This window comes from Ictalurus punctatus, chromosome 10 (assembly GCF_001660625.3).
Source record: "Ictalurus punctatus breed USDA103 chromosome 10, Coco_2.0, whole genome shotgun sequence".
Lineage (NCBI taxonomy): Eukaryota > Metazoa > Chordata > Actinopteri > Siluriformes > Ictaluridae > Ictalurus > Ictalurus punctatus.
This window is the reverse complement of record NC_030425.2, coordinates 27,655,002-27,671,476: the sequence shown is the minus strand read 5'-3', so window position 1 is coordinate 27,671,476 and position 16,475 is coordinate 27,655,002. Positions and strand designations below refer to the sequence as shown.

The following is a 16,475-nucleotide window of genomic DNA, read 5'->3' as shown; positions in this document are numbered from 1 at the left end:
AAAGGAAGAAGATACTTCTGAAGTAACTCCGTTAAGAGCTATATCCGTCTTCCTATAGAACGAGAGAGACGGATACGGATGTAGATATGAGAGACGGATATACACCGAATATCCGCTTTAATACCAGCGCCTATTAAACGGTGCCTCAAATCGTGCAGATACGGGTCGAGATCTTCAGGTAACGTTCGCATCAGACATCAGAATGGGGAGAAAGATCTGATCTCGGAGACTTTAACCGTGATATGGTTGTTGGTGCCAGACGGGCTGGGTTTGAGTTTTTTTCTACAGGGTTTCTACAGAATGGTGCGAAAGACCGAAAACACTCGTGTGAGTGTCTGCAAGCTGACACACACACACACACACACACACAATCAATTCCTAATGTAATGTAATTTTTAATGTGTTATAAAGACATCTTGCAAAAAGGGGGGCCTCGGTCAAATGTTAATGCCATCTGGGGGGGCCTCGCCCTGGAAAAGTTTGGGAACCCCCGGTCTAGTGTGTGGATTTTAGAAAGGTGTGTGTATATATATCGTCTCAAATATATCACTAGCGGATTATTTATTAACCGGAAGTGTAAGCCGCTCCCTGGTCGACGGCGCATGACGTCATACGCACGTGATGCGACGCCGCTAGCGTTAGCAGACACCCAGAGTCACCGATAATGACTTTCTTCAGCTCGCTGTTCGTCAGCGTTACCTTTTATTCCCAACGTGACCTCGGTCCCCATCAGACGGAGGCGAAATCGTCACGTGACTGAGGAAGAAAGTCCTCTAAGGCAGGGGAGGACTTTAATCGTAAAATATTACGAAAGAATCGTTAGTCGCAGCCCTAATGATGATGGTAACAGTAACGCGGCATTCATCGTACCCAGTGCCACTGTAAATCAGACTAGACCGAACATTAAAACATTCCCTTTTAAAAGTAAAAATCTAACATGAAAAGCACTAGGAAAGCAAGTTACCTGGGCCGACGTGTAGCGATTCCGCCGCCGTAGCACTCCACCTAAACCTTATTAACAGCTTTCGAGGAAATCAGAAGTTACACGGGTTTTTAAGCAGAAATACGGTACTACGTTGACGAGCGTTCGAGAAATGTAATGCTGATCAGGAGGACGGTCGCCGGTTGGTGATTGGACGGCGCGACGCTGGAGGACTGCATGGCGATGAAACTCGCTCTAAAAGCAGATGTGCCACGTGTTCAGTTCGGACCGACCCGGACCCGAGAAGCACGGCATGTTCTCACATCTGGCAGTGCGCTCGCTGACGAAGCCAATCGGTTAAGTCTAATAAATTGCAATATTGTATCATTTTAATCAGGATCAAATTGTACGCAATTGCCGTAGAAGTTTTAGATGAGGCCAGATTGCAGTCGGATCTGTGGAAAAAGAACAGCAAAGGGTTTAACCCGTGTGTTCTGTTCATTACTTACAGTGTCCTCCAGTAATATTGGCACCCTTGGTAAATATGAGCAAAGGAGGCTGTGGAAATTTTTATTTATTGTTTAACCTTTTGATCTTTTGTTAAAAAAAATGACAAAATACTCTGTTCTCATGGATCTCAGACAATTTAAAAACATAGCACAGGTTTATCCATATTTTTTTTTTTTTTTGTTAAATATAGGTGTGCAACAATTATTGGCACCCTTTTAGTCAATACTTGCTACCTCCCTTTGCCAAGATAACAGCTCTGAGTCTTCTCCTGTAACGCCTGATGAGGTTGGAGAATACATGGCGAGGGATCTGAGAGCGTTCCTCCGTACAGAATCTCTCCAGATCCTTCACATTTGGAGGTCCACGCTGGTGGACTCTCCTCTTCAGTTCACCCCACAGGTTTTCTATGGGGTTCGGGTCAGGGGACTAGGATGGTCATGGCAGGATCTTGATTTTGTGGTCAGTAAACCATTTCTGTGTTGATTTTGATGATGTTTTGGATCATCGTCCTGCTGGAAGATCCGACCACGGCCCATTTGAATCTTTCTGGCAGAGGCAGTCAGGTTTTCATTTAATATCTGTTGATATTTGATGGAGTCCATGATGCCATGTATCCTAACAAAATGTCCAGGTCCTCTGGCAGAAAAACAACCCAAAACATTAAAGATCCACCTCCATATTTAACCGTGGGCATGAGGTACTTCTCCACATGGCTACCTCTCTGTGTGCTCCAAAACCACCTCTGTGTTTATTACCAAAAATCTCTATTCTGGTTTCATCTGACCATAGAACCCGATCCCATTTGAAGTTCCAGTAGTGTCTGCACACTGAAGACGCTCGAGTTTGTTTTTGGATGAGAGTAGAAGCTTTTTTCTCGAAACCCTTCCAAACAGCTTGTGGTGATGTAGGTGTCTTCAGATTGTAGTTTTGGAGACTTTCTGACCCCAAGACACAACTAACTTCTGCAGTTCTCCAGCTGTGATCCTTGGAGATGTTTTATCCACTCGAACCGTCCTCTTCACAGTGCGTTGAGACGATATAGACACACGTCCAATTCCAGGTCGATTCATAACATTTCCAGTCGACTGGAACTTCTTAATTATTGCCCTGATGGTGGAAATGGGCGTTTTCAACGCTTCTGCTATTTTCTTATAGACACGTCCCATATTGTGAAACTCAACAACCTTTTGCCGCACGTCACAGTTATATTCCTTGATCTTACCCACTGTTATGAAAGACTAAGGGAATTTGGCCTGTGTGTTCCCTCATATTTATACCCCTGTCACACAGGAAGTCATGCTTGAACAATTTCCTGTTCCTAGTCACTCAGGTGTACTAAAAATTTCCACATATCAATGGGAATATACTTCAAATATATTTGCACAGCTATATTTAACAAAGATATTTTTTTTGGACAAACCTGTGTTGTGTTTGCAGTTGTTTGATATCCATGAGAGCAGAGAATTTTTGTGATTTTTTTTTTTTTAAACAAAAGATCAAAAGGTTAAACAATAACGACAAATTTTCACAGCCGTCTTTGCTCCTATCTCCCAAACGTGCCGGTATTAGCGGAGGGCGCTGTAACAATGGTCGAGCTGAGACAGATGCTAATTATTGAAATGATCAGATAGGATCCAGGTATGTGTGTGTGTGTGTGTGTGATGAGGTACGAGTCCGAATAAGACATGGAGGCGATTTAAAGATACGAGTGTATTCCCAGATTTGTTTTATTTTCGTAAATCAGTTGATTCTAGCAATACTGACACCAGACCCTCGAGCATCGGCCGATTTGCTGCTTTAAAACGATTATCACTTTCAGTCGCTTTCAAAAACAAAGGAAAAAATATGTAGCTTAAAAACATGGCTTGCAAAGAAACTGCAGATTTCTTTTTATTCAGTTAAACGTTCACACAAATATCTAATAAAGAATAAATACAATCAAAAGCAATCTTAACGAAATGATGCAGTCGGGTCTCTTTATATGTAATCGTTTCTAGTCCCCTCCAAAATCCAATTCCAGTCCTTTCCATTTTTTACAGGAACGCATTAAATCCTTTTTTTTTTCTTTTTTTTTTTCCCCCCCTCAGATTCCATTTTTTTGCTGATCGGTGCCATTTCCACACATTTCACCACTTTTTCCACAGTCAGGACGACCCGAACGTAACCTGCGCAACGTACATATGAAGAGGGGCTGCAGCAGACGCACCAAAAACTAAAGTAAATCCATCATGTTTAATGAGCCAGGCACAAAAACATGTTAAAAACGCTTCCACGCGACGTAAAACGCTCCATTTCCACCCAAACAGAACTCGCACGATCCTACAAAACAGCTCTGATGTTTTTCTTTGCTCGCCTTTTGTTAGGAAAACCGGTCAAACGCGGTCGCTCCCGGAACGTCCTGGGACCTTCCGTGGACGGACACACGTCAGCGCGACGTGACGGAGTAATTATACACGTGGGCTCGGAGACGAGCGTGCGGTCGTCGTGCGGTCGGCGATCGCAGGGCACGAGGTCATGGACTCCGAACGTCGTGGAGAAGTGTTTATACCGAGCACGTAGCGTGGCCCGTGTCGTGCACACCAGCGTGCGGAGATGATGAAGAGGGGGCCGGAAACACCTGGACACACTCTGAGAAAACCATACACTCTCACCACACACACACACACACACACACACACACACATTCGAGAGTTAAGGGCTGTTGTGTCTTTGACCCAGCTTTTGAAAGAGTAGAGGTGAATGAAATGCTGAACTAATGGCGTGAGGGGAGTAGAATGGATCGTCTTGTTTGTTTGTTTGTTTGTTTGTTTGTTTATTTATTTATTTTTGTTTGTTTGTTTTGTCTTTTATTTATTAATTGATTGCAGAATTGACAAAGGGATCAAAATTGGTTCCAAAACTCATATGAATGATATATATCCTTTTACAGAATCTAAAAGAAGTCTGTTCTCATATTATTATAATAATACACTGTATTGTTTTATTTATTTATTTATTTATTTATTTATTTATTTTTGGTCAGATAATTGTGATGTAGCTTCTTTATCCAGAGCACCGCTCCGTCCATCGAAGGCTGCTGGAACAGTTTCACACAATGCTCGAACCGTTCTTTTGTTTCACTTGCTTGCACCGTGTGTGTGTGTGTGTGTGTGTGTGTGTGTGTGTGTGTACGCACTATGGCTGTTATTTAAAGAGATGCTGTCTGTGTTTTGTTGTCGAGCGAATGAGCTGGAGGGTGTGTGTTGTCTGTTTAGGGCTAAAAATCTGTTCATGGTGCGTTCACCGTGCCCCCCCCCCCCTTTCCCCCTCCCCCCCGCACTCCTCCGGTCTGAAATCTCAGGAGGGGCTGAATGTTTATTGCTGTTCTAAAGTAAGCTCTTTGTTGTTTTGGTGTGTGCTCTGTGCCCCCTCTCTCTCTCTCTCTCTCTCTCTCTCTCTCTCTCTCTCTCTCTCTCTCTCTCTCTCTCCCCCCCCCTCCCAGTTCACCCTTCTGCTTTCATTTTCATTTGGGAAAAGGAGGGAGGGGGCATCTTTCTGGCCGCGGGTGCGTGATTAGAGCGAGAGTGCTTCTCAGCAAGACTCTCTGCTTTATATTCATCAAAAAGAGCTGGCTTTGATTCGGTGCAGCTTTGACGTGTGACAGCGCCACCGAGGAAATCGTGCACTTACATCTCCCCTGCCATTTCGCTCCCTTCTTTCTCCTTTTCTTTCCCCTCCCTTCCGTTCAACACCGTCCTCTACAGACTCAACCCTCCGCCCGTGCCGTTCGATTCATTCCATACAATTAGCACCGTCTCATCTCTCCCTTCTCTCGTTTATCGAGACGAGACGCCGAACCGCGACCCGAGCCACGTGCACTTAACGTTTCGCCGTCAACCTTACTGGAATGTAAACGTTTCCGATCGTTTACGTACTCACGTACGAATAAAGTTTCTTATTATGCCGGTGAATTATTTTCTGCCGACGAATCGTTTATGAATCGAGCCGCGTTATGGTGTGTGATGTAGAACCCCGGCGTGTTCTTCATCTCGGCGCGGTTCTTTCGGCAGGTGAGAACACCGCAGTCGCACGTGGCTCCGGGAGCACCTGAGCGAAGTGGTCTCGGCCCACTGAGAGAGTGAGGAAAAAGATTCGACTCTGAATCGACTCACTGCAAGAAGTGAATCAAACTTTTTTTGTAGGGGTTAGTTTGAACCAATGAACGGAAGCGTTTTATGAATGTTTTGCGTTCCTCCTTTGTGGATTGTTTGGAACCAAACGTATAACTTTCGCACCGATTCAGTCACCCCCAAACAGACCAATAGATGCGAAAGAACCCTTTGTATTTGTAAGCGAGATTAAAGATCCTAATTTGCGTTCTTGAATGATGAGCAAAGATAGCAGTATGACGAAATTCAGTGGCCGTGTTGCTTACCTGAAAATAATAATAATAGCAATAATGACACGATAGCGGTTGTCTTTGCTTTCGACCTCATGAGTTCCTGCTTTGAGTCCAGTGTCCTCTCATGAAGCGTACAGCCTTGAACATTATATACCAAAAAACATTTATTATTATAAGCTATTATTATTTAAGTCAGCTTGTCCGTCTACGGTTTTATACGGCGTGCCGGTCAGGTACGACTCTCCGAGCTCACGCTGTAGAAAAAATTTCACTCGACGATGAGCAGAACCCGAACTCGCAGCGATACGTGATTCATCGTAGAACATGTTCCCCACACCAACTGTGTGATCAGCGCCGCTTTTATCTGAACGTACACGCTGCTTCAGGCCTTGAAGAGTTTACACAGGAGTCGTCTTACTTACAGGGCAGTCGATACCGTGGCGTCCGCGAGAGCTCCAAGTTAAAAATCACACATTTGCTTCTCGAGTCATGTAACTCGCTCTAGGGACCATGTGCACACACACATAATATAATATAATATACATATATATATATATATATATATATATATATATATATATATATATATATATATATATATATATATATATACACACACTCACACACACACTCGCTTGCCCATACATATTTGAACTTCTCCGGTCTGTGATTGGCCAGGAGATTATCTGTTTAAATTATTAAAGCAAATTCGGGTAATATTTTCAGGTCGGAAAACAAACCGAAACCCGGCAACGTGAACGTACACGTGGGCATCTTTCTGTAAGCATGCACGTACGTGTGTGTGTGTGAAAGCTCGAGCAACAGGGTATTAGATCAGCCCTTTATTCCCGTGGTGCCCTCACTAACAGGGTCTCACACACACACACACACACACACACACACACACACACACACACACACACACACACAAGGTTAGAGCTAGCTTTTCATTTCATACACTGTGAACCGAACACCCTCTCACACCCCTGTCTGCGCAGATCCGTGCAAACACACCCCGGGCACCTGAGTACGTGAGAATCATCCAGTCGATTTGCATTCGCTCTCGCCGTCTCGCTCGCTCCTCGCATTTCTCTTCCTCCTCCCCGTTGACTTTTATTTGCTTATCTACGCAGAAATCCACGGAGACATGGCGCGCGCCATCACAAGCCCGCGTCCACACGGATGTTTTCGAAAACACACGAGAAAAGCACAAAGGAGAACTTTCGACGGGTATGTTTTTGAACATGGCCGATCTGCGCGGGGTTTCGCGCGTCCGATCGTATACCACGGCCTCGCTCGTGTAATATCGCTCGAATTAAATTGATCACAGTGGTTGTTACTCGGTGCTCTGTGATTTCTTATTTGATAAAGTGTCGGGTTCTCGGTCTTGCCAATTCCCACCCGCTGGCAAAATCTCCCCTAGCACACAACAGCTACCAACCAGGAAGTGTGAAGGCGAACACGTGCTCCGTCTTACACGTCCACGTCTTTTGTTACTCGCATTGCTACCTGCAGTGCTGGGCAGCACTACACACCTGGAGGAAAGTGCAGTCTACCCTCTATCTACTCTCTTGAATGAATGGTCTGCGTTTATCTAGCGCTTTTTTTTTTTTAAGCGAAGCAGTTCTATAAAGCGCTTTACACTGGTTCTCATTCACACACAGCAATGGCAGCAGAGCTGCCACGCACAGCGTTGGCCTGCTATCGTGCGCGTCTTGCCCGAGGACACTCCGGCACGTGGAGTCACGTGGGCCGGGAATGGAACCGTCAACCCGACGATTAGTGGACAACCCGCTCTTCGACATACCCGAGCTCGCAGATACCAACAATCGGCTAGAGAGAGAGAGAGAGAGAGAGTATTTCTGCTCGCTCGCTCTCTCTCGAATCCTGGCCGAACACGGACGCGACATCGTAAGGATTCGAACCTGCGATCTCCGTTCTGATTCACAACTCCGTTTCACTTTGATTTTACGATTACGCCTTCGTACTGCTCTCGACTCTAACGCGCTAGCACGACAAACCACACTGCAACCAGAGATCCCCAAATGGTGCAACCTTAAGCAGTACTTCCATCTCATCGTTAGTCCACACATATTAATCCTTTGGTTTGCCCAACCCCCCCCCTTCAATTTTAACCATGTTGCTGCTTTCACCGCTCAGCAAGCGCATACGCTCACGCTATTCTTGAGGCGTTTGATGTCATGTTTGACATCGTATCACCGCCTGCTGTGCCGCCATGCCCACGTGAGCACCCTTTTTATTTCGGTTTTGCACGGACAGAAATTTTTTGCCTCCTCGATCTGAAGCAAATTGCCTCACTTTTATCCTCTTCTTCTTGTTTTGTTGCAGAGTGGATATTTGAGTCCTGAAGAGCTCAGCTCTTGATGTAAAGAAAAAAAAATAATCAAAAAATCTAAATTGCTGGGTTAGCCGAACATTGTCTCAGAATACGGCACTATGCACAATGCGCACGCTGACAAATCGTGCGAATCTGTGTACCCGCGTCTCTACAGTCAGTGATTTGCAGTTAGAAAGCCACAGGAGCTATTAGAGTTCGATGGCAGTTCGAAGGCACTTTCATGCCTCTGATAGCCATGTGAGGATCTCCTCCACGTGTCATTTTAGCCGCAAGTGAACACTTCAGATCCCTCGGCTTGCCGACGCGATACGTCGGCGCGCGCGGCCGGAGCCGAGCGACCGTAATAGAGCGGCAGAGCGAGAGTGTGAAAGTCATCCCTGCTCTGTAATTTCTGATGTTCTCTTGCATGACTAAACCCCAAGGGTGACATCTTCTCCAGAGTTATATCTCGGAACTAAGGAACGGAGATTGTGTTGCGTGAAAAAAACAAGTCAATCCACGAGTACGGTTTCTGAGAGTTGGACACGGAGGCCGTAAACTTCACACTTTGAACCCGGAGGCCGTTCTGTTTGTTTTCCGAAAAAATATTCGCTTCGTTGCCCTTTTTTTTTTTCTTTTTTTTTTTTAAAGTGTTATTTCTTCTTTCACGTGTATTTACCCTCTCCGTGACTGTCACTCTGCACTGCGAACGATTGGTGCGCAACCTCTCACTCGCACGCTGTTCACCCTCCGTCTTCAGATGTTTTTATTTGCAGCGTGTGTGTACGATTTAAGAGGAAGGGTTTATGAATCTGGCTGATGTTGGTTTGAGACCTCTTCAGCGTTGCCTCCTCTCTGTCAGGATGTTGGCAGACGTTCCCTTTGTTCTTCAAAAACAGAGCTGTTTTTTATTTATTTATTTATTTTTTAAAATCTGCCAGCTGTATATTCCATACCCGAGGAAAGGAAAATAGGAAAATCGAGACGCCTTGCTTGGCTAGACGTGACAAATGGAGGAGCGAACATTACCGGTAACGTCGCTGCCAGTCACTAAAGAGTATCATCCAGACACTCGAACTCAAACTAATCTCATCTTCTGGCACCTTTAGATAGCGGACGCGATCTCCTAGCAAAGCGTAACGAACCAGATCACGATAAGTACCCGTCCTGCCTTGAAAAGGGTTTAAGTGAAGGCGCTGGAGCCAATTACATGCTTCCTGACAACTGAGTAGATATGAGCTGGGGTTAAGCACTGGACTTGCTGACAAACATCTGTTTGTCCATGACAATCAATGAATCTGTGGGTCCGGTCAACGGATGGAAGATCCTTGGAGGATATATCTCACATTCACTCGTTCCTCTCCGGTTCCTCTGGTTCCTCCGTCACTGCACCGATATCTCTGGCACCTGAAACATCTGTGAAACTGAGGCTCGCCGAGTCCTCCTTAGATTCGAGGTGGGAACGTGCCAGTGCGTGGTTTGGTCTGCGGAAGACGTGATTGAATTTTGACGAGGTCTCTGCAGGAGGTCTCGCTCCTCTCTCTCATTCCCATCGCCAATCTGACACCCGATGGGCTCCGAGACGGAATACGTAAGAGTTTGGATCGCCGGCGATGTACATAATGACCTAATTTCTTTTTCTTAACCCCTCGTCCTCATCCGGCCTTTCGTCTCTCGCTCCTTTTTTCGTTTCCTCCTTCTAAAACGCTCTCGATCACCCCGTAGTGAGATTTCTTCCGTCTTCGTGCCACCCTGTCGTGGCACGTCCTAATTCCACACGGCGCGGGGGGGGGGTTAAGTTCCGATCCGCGGAGAAGGTATCACTTGTAAAGAGCTGCTCTGCTGTTGTGGGCGTGTGTCGCAGAGGCTGTATTTTCTGCACCGGTTCTGGATGAACGTTGGTGGACAGTTTCAGGTTAGCGGTTAGCGTGTCCTGGATCTACAGGAAGTCAGAGGATGCCTCAAGGAGGTGTTGGATACGTCTGGGTGTCCGGGAACTCGCCGATCCCTCATCCTGCCGATGTTTCCATCTCCGAGCGAGCCGTAATGAGACCGTCTAGCCGTGCCGAATCCGATTCTCCTTGTTGCAGGATACGCTATATGGCCAAAAGTTTGTGGACACCAGAGCATCACGGTTCTGAGTGGGAGCCCACGGAATTTATTTTAAAGGGTTTCCCCGGGTGCAAAATGTTCAAGAACCCGGATACAATGTATGGCCGAAAGTTTGTGGACACAAGACCATCACACCCATATGTACGCGTTGAACGTCGCATTCCAGATTTATTCCGCTTTTGCTGTTATAAGAAGCTCCACTCTTCTGGGAAGGCTTTCCACTAGATTTTAGAGCGCGTCTGAGGGTACGTGTGTTCATCCAGCGACGGGTTTGGAACAGCCTCTAAGCTACAGCCTACAAAGACATTCTGTACGATTGTGCGCGTCCAGCTTCGTGGCAACAGTCTGAAGAAGAACCACACATGGGTGTGATGGTCAAGTGTCCAGAAACTTTTGGTCGCAAACTGTATCCTAGCTTTCTAGAACGGCTTTTCTAGCAGATCCTACAGCTTAGACGATCTTTAGTAGTAATAGTGTCTCATAACCTTCCCGTTGAGTGCAATAGAAATCCCAGGAAGTTCCATTTGGCTCCTTCACATGAAACCAAATGAGGAATACGTCAAGCTTAAAGATCTTTTAAAAACCTACTCCATTTTCTTGGCTTTTATTCGTTATTGCTAACTATTACTAGCGTGTGAAACGACGTCACCACCCCTACAACCTCCAGAGAACTTTCCCTGCTTTTCATGAGATGGGAAGCAGATGACCGGGGTGTACAGATAGCGCTGGATTTGGATGAATAACTGGACTTTTCTATACCGTGCTTGTTTGGTGTCTCTAATTTCAGCACGTTCGGTTTGTGGAACAATCGCGATGCGTGAGAAATAGATTTCCTTCTGCCGCTTTACCTCTGTCTGTCAGTTGAAGAACAGTTTGTCATTAAGCTTTCTCGCCGGGGTCTTTCATGAATCACAAGGCTGTACATTACACACTATAAACCCCGGAGCATTACCCCGGCTTCCATACACACGTATACACACACCCCCGCATCCATACATCATCCTCCGCACTTTTAAAAAGGAAAAGAAAAAAAAACAAGTCTTTACTCCAGTCTGGCTTCAGATTTGTCTTTCTATTTATGGCATTATTGTGGGCTGTTGTTTCTCTAATGCAGCGTGTGCTGGGGAGTGTGTGTGTGTTAGGATACTGTTGTTGTTTGTTTTGTTTTTTTTCTTCTCCCCCCCCCCCTTCCAAGCAAACCAGTCCTGTTTTATTATTCATCAGCTCGACACGGTGCCATATCTCCCTGCAGCAAAACGGACAGAGCGGCGGCGGAGGAAGGCGTGAGACGGATAGTCACGCGCAAGCAACCGCTCCTCCAATCCTCTCGCGAGTCGACCCCGGGTGACAACGGAATCCATTTCCAAAGAGAGAGAGAGACAGGCTGCGGTAATGAGCCTCGGCGTTCGGCGCTCCTCAGAATTAAAGACACGCGCACACGCACGTCTTCTCTCTCTCCCTCTCTCTCGTGTTTGTTTTCCTTCTCCAGCTTCCGTGGCTGTAAAGCTCGCTATGCTGCAGTAAAATAGTTTACAGCAGGCAGGAGGAGAGGAAAAAAGGAGACAAGACACCGAGCTCCTGCAGAAAAAAAGGAGGACCGGATTACCGCAGTAACCCCCCCCCACGTCTAATCACTCATCCCAGGCCATCAATCAGACCAGGCCGAGAGCCGTGTCGCTTTAAAACCTCATCACCGAGGACACTTTTAATCGCGCTCTCTGCGCTAATCACGTAGTAAAGCGCTTTTTCCATTCTTCATCACACCACATCAGGATCCCATCAAAACCCCCGAGAGCGTGGCGGGCGTTTCCGAAAGTTGGGGTGAAACTCCAGAGGCCTTATCGAAGGTTCTGGAAAAGGGTGCCGAAGGGAGGGCGGGTGTGTAGCAGCAGAATAATGAGGCTGCAGCACCGGATAAATCATTTCTCAGGATAAATTGGATTTATTTGGCGTTCCAGGGGCCAGAGAGTCACTCCTACGTGTGATCCACTTTTCTTTTTTCTTTTTTTCTTTTTGGGAATGGATGTTGGTGTGTGAAGTGAAGTGAGTGTTAGGTTTATTGGTATATGCTAAGCCTGCACAGCTGCTCAGCACTGATTTCACCAACACGCAATCAACACACTGGATTAAAAGGGGTTGTGATTTTTAAATACTACACTCCTTTGCCAAAATCAATAAAGGAAGTCAATAGCTAGTCCTCCCTTCGCGTAGCCACGCTGCGTCAAACTCGCACGGACTCGTCTCGGCTTAACAACTTCACACGGGCTACATATTACAAACCCTCGAAACTCTCAAGTCCTCTGCAAATCGTGGCAGCTTTAAAGGCCAGGAATTTCAAAGTCACCTGTTTGTAAAGAGCCTCTTTTTTTTTTTTTCCGTCCGACCTTCCGTCTGGTGTTTTTTTTTCTTCTTTCTTCTTCCTCCCACATGTATTGTATACTAATTCTCTAATATTTCCCTCTGAACGTAATCGGATGCCGAATTAACGTCAGTAACCGAGGCCTTGAAAGAAATTGAATTCTCGGCCAAACAATACACGGACTTCTGTAAGTTCACGTCGTTATTGTTGGGATCTTTAAGAGCGCCAATACAGACCAGATAAAGACCGAATAAAGCTTTTCACAGGTAAACCTGTTCGGTTTTTAATATACTGACCTCCGTGAAAGTGAAGGGGGGGAAAAAAAAAATGCTCGTACCTTTTAAGCATTTCGAAGGACTATGGATTTTTATGAGAAAGCGGTCACGTCAGAAGAGTCACGGCTTTTTTGTTGATTCTGAAACTGCGTCGCGGTCTGCGCCGCAAGGATAAGTGGAATCTCGTTCAAAGAGAGAGAGCGTTTTTGTGACCGAGCCGAGAATCGCTCTCGGATTTCGGGCTGAGTGAGAGAGAGGAAGTAAAACGACGGATGGAAGGTATTTTTCAGCGTCACTGTATATAAACGAACGGCATCAAGGCATCGTATAACTTTGACGCTTTCGGCGCTGTTTCTGAGATTGTGACCCTGGCCGAATCTCAGTTATTTGACATCAAATTCCCACGCGAAAGGGGCTTTAGACGTAGAAATACGTGACGCGCGAGCGACTATTAGCGAATTGCGTTTTTGTTTTTTTTTTTTTATCTCTGGGAAAAACGGTGAAATAAACTCCACTTCAGAGAAAAATCAAATGATGGACTGCTTTGAGAAAAACACTCCACTGAGTATTAGTCTCACAGCTGTTAATCGACTGTCTGTTGTTCGCTCCAGTCACAAGGTCACAGATTTTATTTTCTCTCGTTTTTTTTTTCTATAGAGGTATAGTGGATGAAACTAGATGGGTGGGGGGGTGGGGGGTTCATAAACCCCCCCCCCACACACACACACACACACACACACACACAAAACCACAGAACAGCACCGTTCGTAGACTAATATCCGCCACAGCCAGCAGGCTCGTGTGTTTCACATCTTGATCACATCAAGCTTCCTTTTGTTGAAGCAAGAGATAGCCGGGCGCTAACCGAGCAGCGCTAATTACAGTCCGCACCGAGCAGCGAGAATCTTCCAGCTGGAAATGACCCGGGGCTTTTTGTGTAGTATTTTTAGCCAAGCCCGTCCCCGTGTAGACAGCGAGGTCCGTCTTGGTTCAAGATGCACGTAGGTGGTGATTTTAATGAATGTTTGACTCACGAGATTGAAGAAACCAAGCAGTTCTTTCCTGAAAGCGGACATGAAACTCTGGGCTGCTTTATCACAGGGACAACGCGAGAGTCCTGCAGTGAGGTCGCGGCTCTCGCGTATCTCTCCCGGTGTCTCTTTTCTTTCCCGTACATCCTTCACACTCACCGGAGAACACTACACACTCGTCGGCGTGTACGACGAGCGGTGGGAGTGTAATAAACTGCAGCCCAGAGTACGACAGGTGTCGGCGTGTCCTCTTCGTCAGCCGTAAAAGTTCATTCAAGAAGAGGGATTTTTACTGTGCTCGCCTCCTGCTCCACAACGCTTTCTCTTGGAGCCGTCGTCAGGGCGAGAATAGCGCGTGCGCGCGTGTGCGCTTGTCTTTGTGTGAATATCTAACAGTGTGTGTTTCTTCTCCTTCTTGTGTGTATCAAGGTGAGCGATGCGGGAAGATCTAACTCGCACATGGAGATGACATTTTATTTTTGGAGAAAGGAGGGTTTTCAGTCCATCTCCGAAACGCAAAAATGATCGGAAAGGTCATACTCTACCTTCTGTCTGACCCATGACCTTTGCCATTTCCTCGCCGTAATTTCTCTCAATTTGGTCATATACCATTTCCCACCCGTGAGCTAGCTAGCTCTCCTAACATCCACCATACGGGGAAGGGTAGTGAAGGCTAGAACACGCTTCCTCCGAGACACCAATAGAGCGCTGCAGGAACGAGTCCTACAGCCCGGAAACGAGTTGGCGTCTCTGCACTTCCGGTTCCATCGTCCCGGAGTCGATGGGGTTCTTTGAATGGGTTTCTGGTTAAATGCCTGAAATAAGGTCTTTGGTTAATACAAGCTCATGATATTTTCACGTTTTATTCTACAACGTGAAATACATTGGCGATATCCCACTCGAGATTTCGTTAATCTTATACGTGTGTTGAAAAAGGCGCTCGCTAACGAGGCTGAATGGGACTACAGAGGTTGACGGGGACATGAAACGTCATCAAGAAACCTCATTTACTACAGCCTGGTTGTATTTATACATGCGCTCCTCCAAAATAACGCAACATAGGTACTCTAATGCAAAGACAGGTACTGTGTACGCTCCTAACTTAGATGAATTATTTATTTATTTATTTATTTTATTTATTTTATTTTATTTTTTTATATAAATGGCATCCCTTTATTGTATACTTTATGGAGTTAGACACTTCCCACTTAAATTTTTGTGCCTGTTTTATAATATTTATATAACCACCGACAGTTATTGAGTAGCCATGATGAAGCGGGGGGGGGGGGGGGGTACTTTTTTCTGGTACTTTTAATTTTGTTAAATTAGGGAGGAGAGAAGAGAGAAGGTAAATGAATCACATGAAAATGAATCGCATGTAAATGAATCACATAAATATGAATTGCATGTAAATGAATCACATGTAAATGAATCATATGAAAATGAATAAATAAATTAAAGCAAAATAATGCAACATGGACACATTCCCAAAAAAGTTTGGGGCGGATTCCTCCAGTTTGGGGCGGATTCCTAACCCTAACCCCAGTGGATCCTTATCACGGAACATGTATTTATTTATTTTTTAAATAAAGTTTGAGAGTGTTGTCGGAAGCGTAGCGGTGGTGACGTTGAAGTCATGCGGCCGTGGTGCTGTTCGTTTATAGACTTTAGCTTTTCACTTCTGCCGACTGTATTTAGGCTTCAAAATGAATGAAAGTTGTGAAGATTATCCCGATGAACAAAAACGTGTAAGAATCATAAACTTTTGTTGGTCACAGAGATTATCCTCTGCAATAAACCAAAAGCCAGTGGAAGAATCCTGCGGGCGTTTTGTCGAGGGAACCAGGGTGATGCTAACTTCTTGGTTGATCTACAAGATCACGTCCTCCCTGAAGCACTCGATACTTTTCGAGCTGCACTTCGACTGAAGAAAGTCGAACTATCCGCCCTCTTCCGCATACACGGGCTAGAGTCGCTCTGATTGACAGGGGACAGACTGATACGGTCACGAGGTGGCCGCGGCATCTCTCGGTATCCGTGCTCGCGGTCTCATTGCGGCCATTTTCATTTGTTTTGACGACATACAGTAAAATCTTCTCTCCCGCGAGCCACGGTGTCGCACAAAGTAGTCCAACATGAAATGAAAACACTCGATGCAGATAACGGTTGCGCCATCGTGGAACTTTCCGCAGTTCTTTAGTAAATACACGTTAAATCAAGGCACGATTGCTATGTGTTGCCTTTGTGCGTCACTGCGCTCCTTAAATGTTTATGTCGCCACCAGCCATAGCCACGATAACAACTTACTACGCCGATTTTTTTATATTTTTTTTGTGGATCGCGCGAGTAAAATTCGCCTGCGGAGACGATTCCACCTCTGGGTATTCCGCTAAAGCTAGCGGCGTCGCTTTACGTGCGTTTAACGTCGTCCGCCATCGACTGGGAAACGGCGTATACTTTGGAAGAGAAATGCATCGATTGAACTGGAAACGTTAACGGTACTATGTAAAGACACGTTCTATGAGGAGGTGTTTCTCACTTTTTTTT

General features: G+C 45.8%; 1 protein-coding gene across 9 annotated transcripts in view; it reads left to right on the top strand.

Moving 5' to 3' along the window:
- The window catches only part of LOC108270982 (polyamine-modulated factor 1-binding protein 1), a 186,844-nt gene that overhangs the window by 82,248 nt on the left and 88,121 nt on the right, over nucleotides 1–16,475 (top strand). The window lies entirely within an intron of this gene.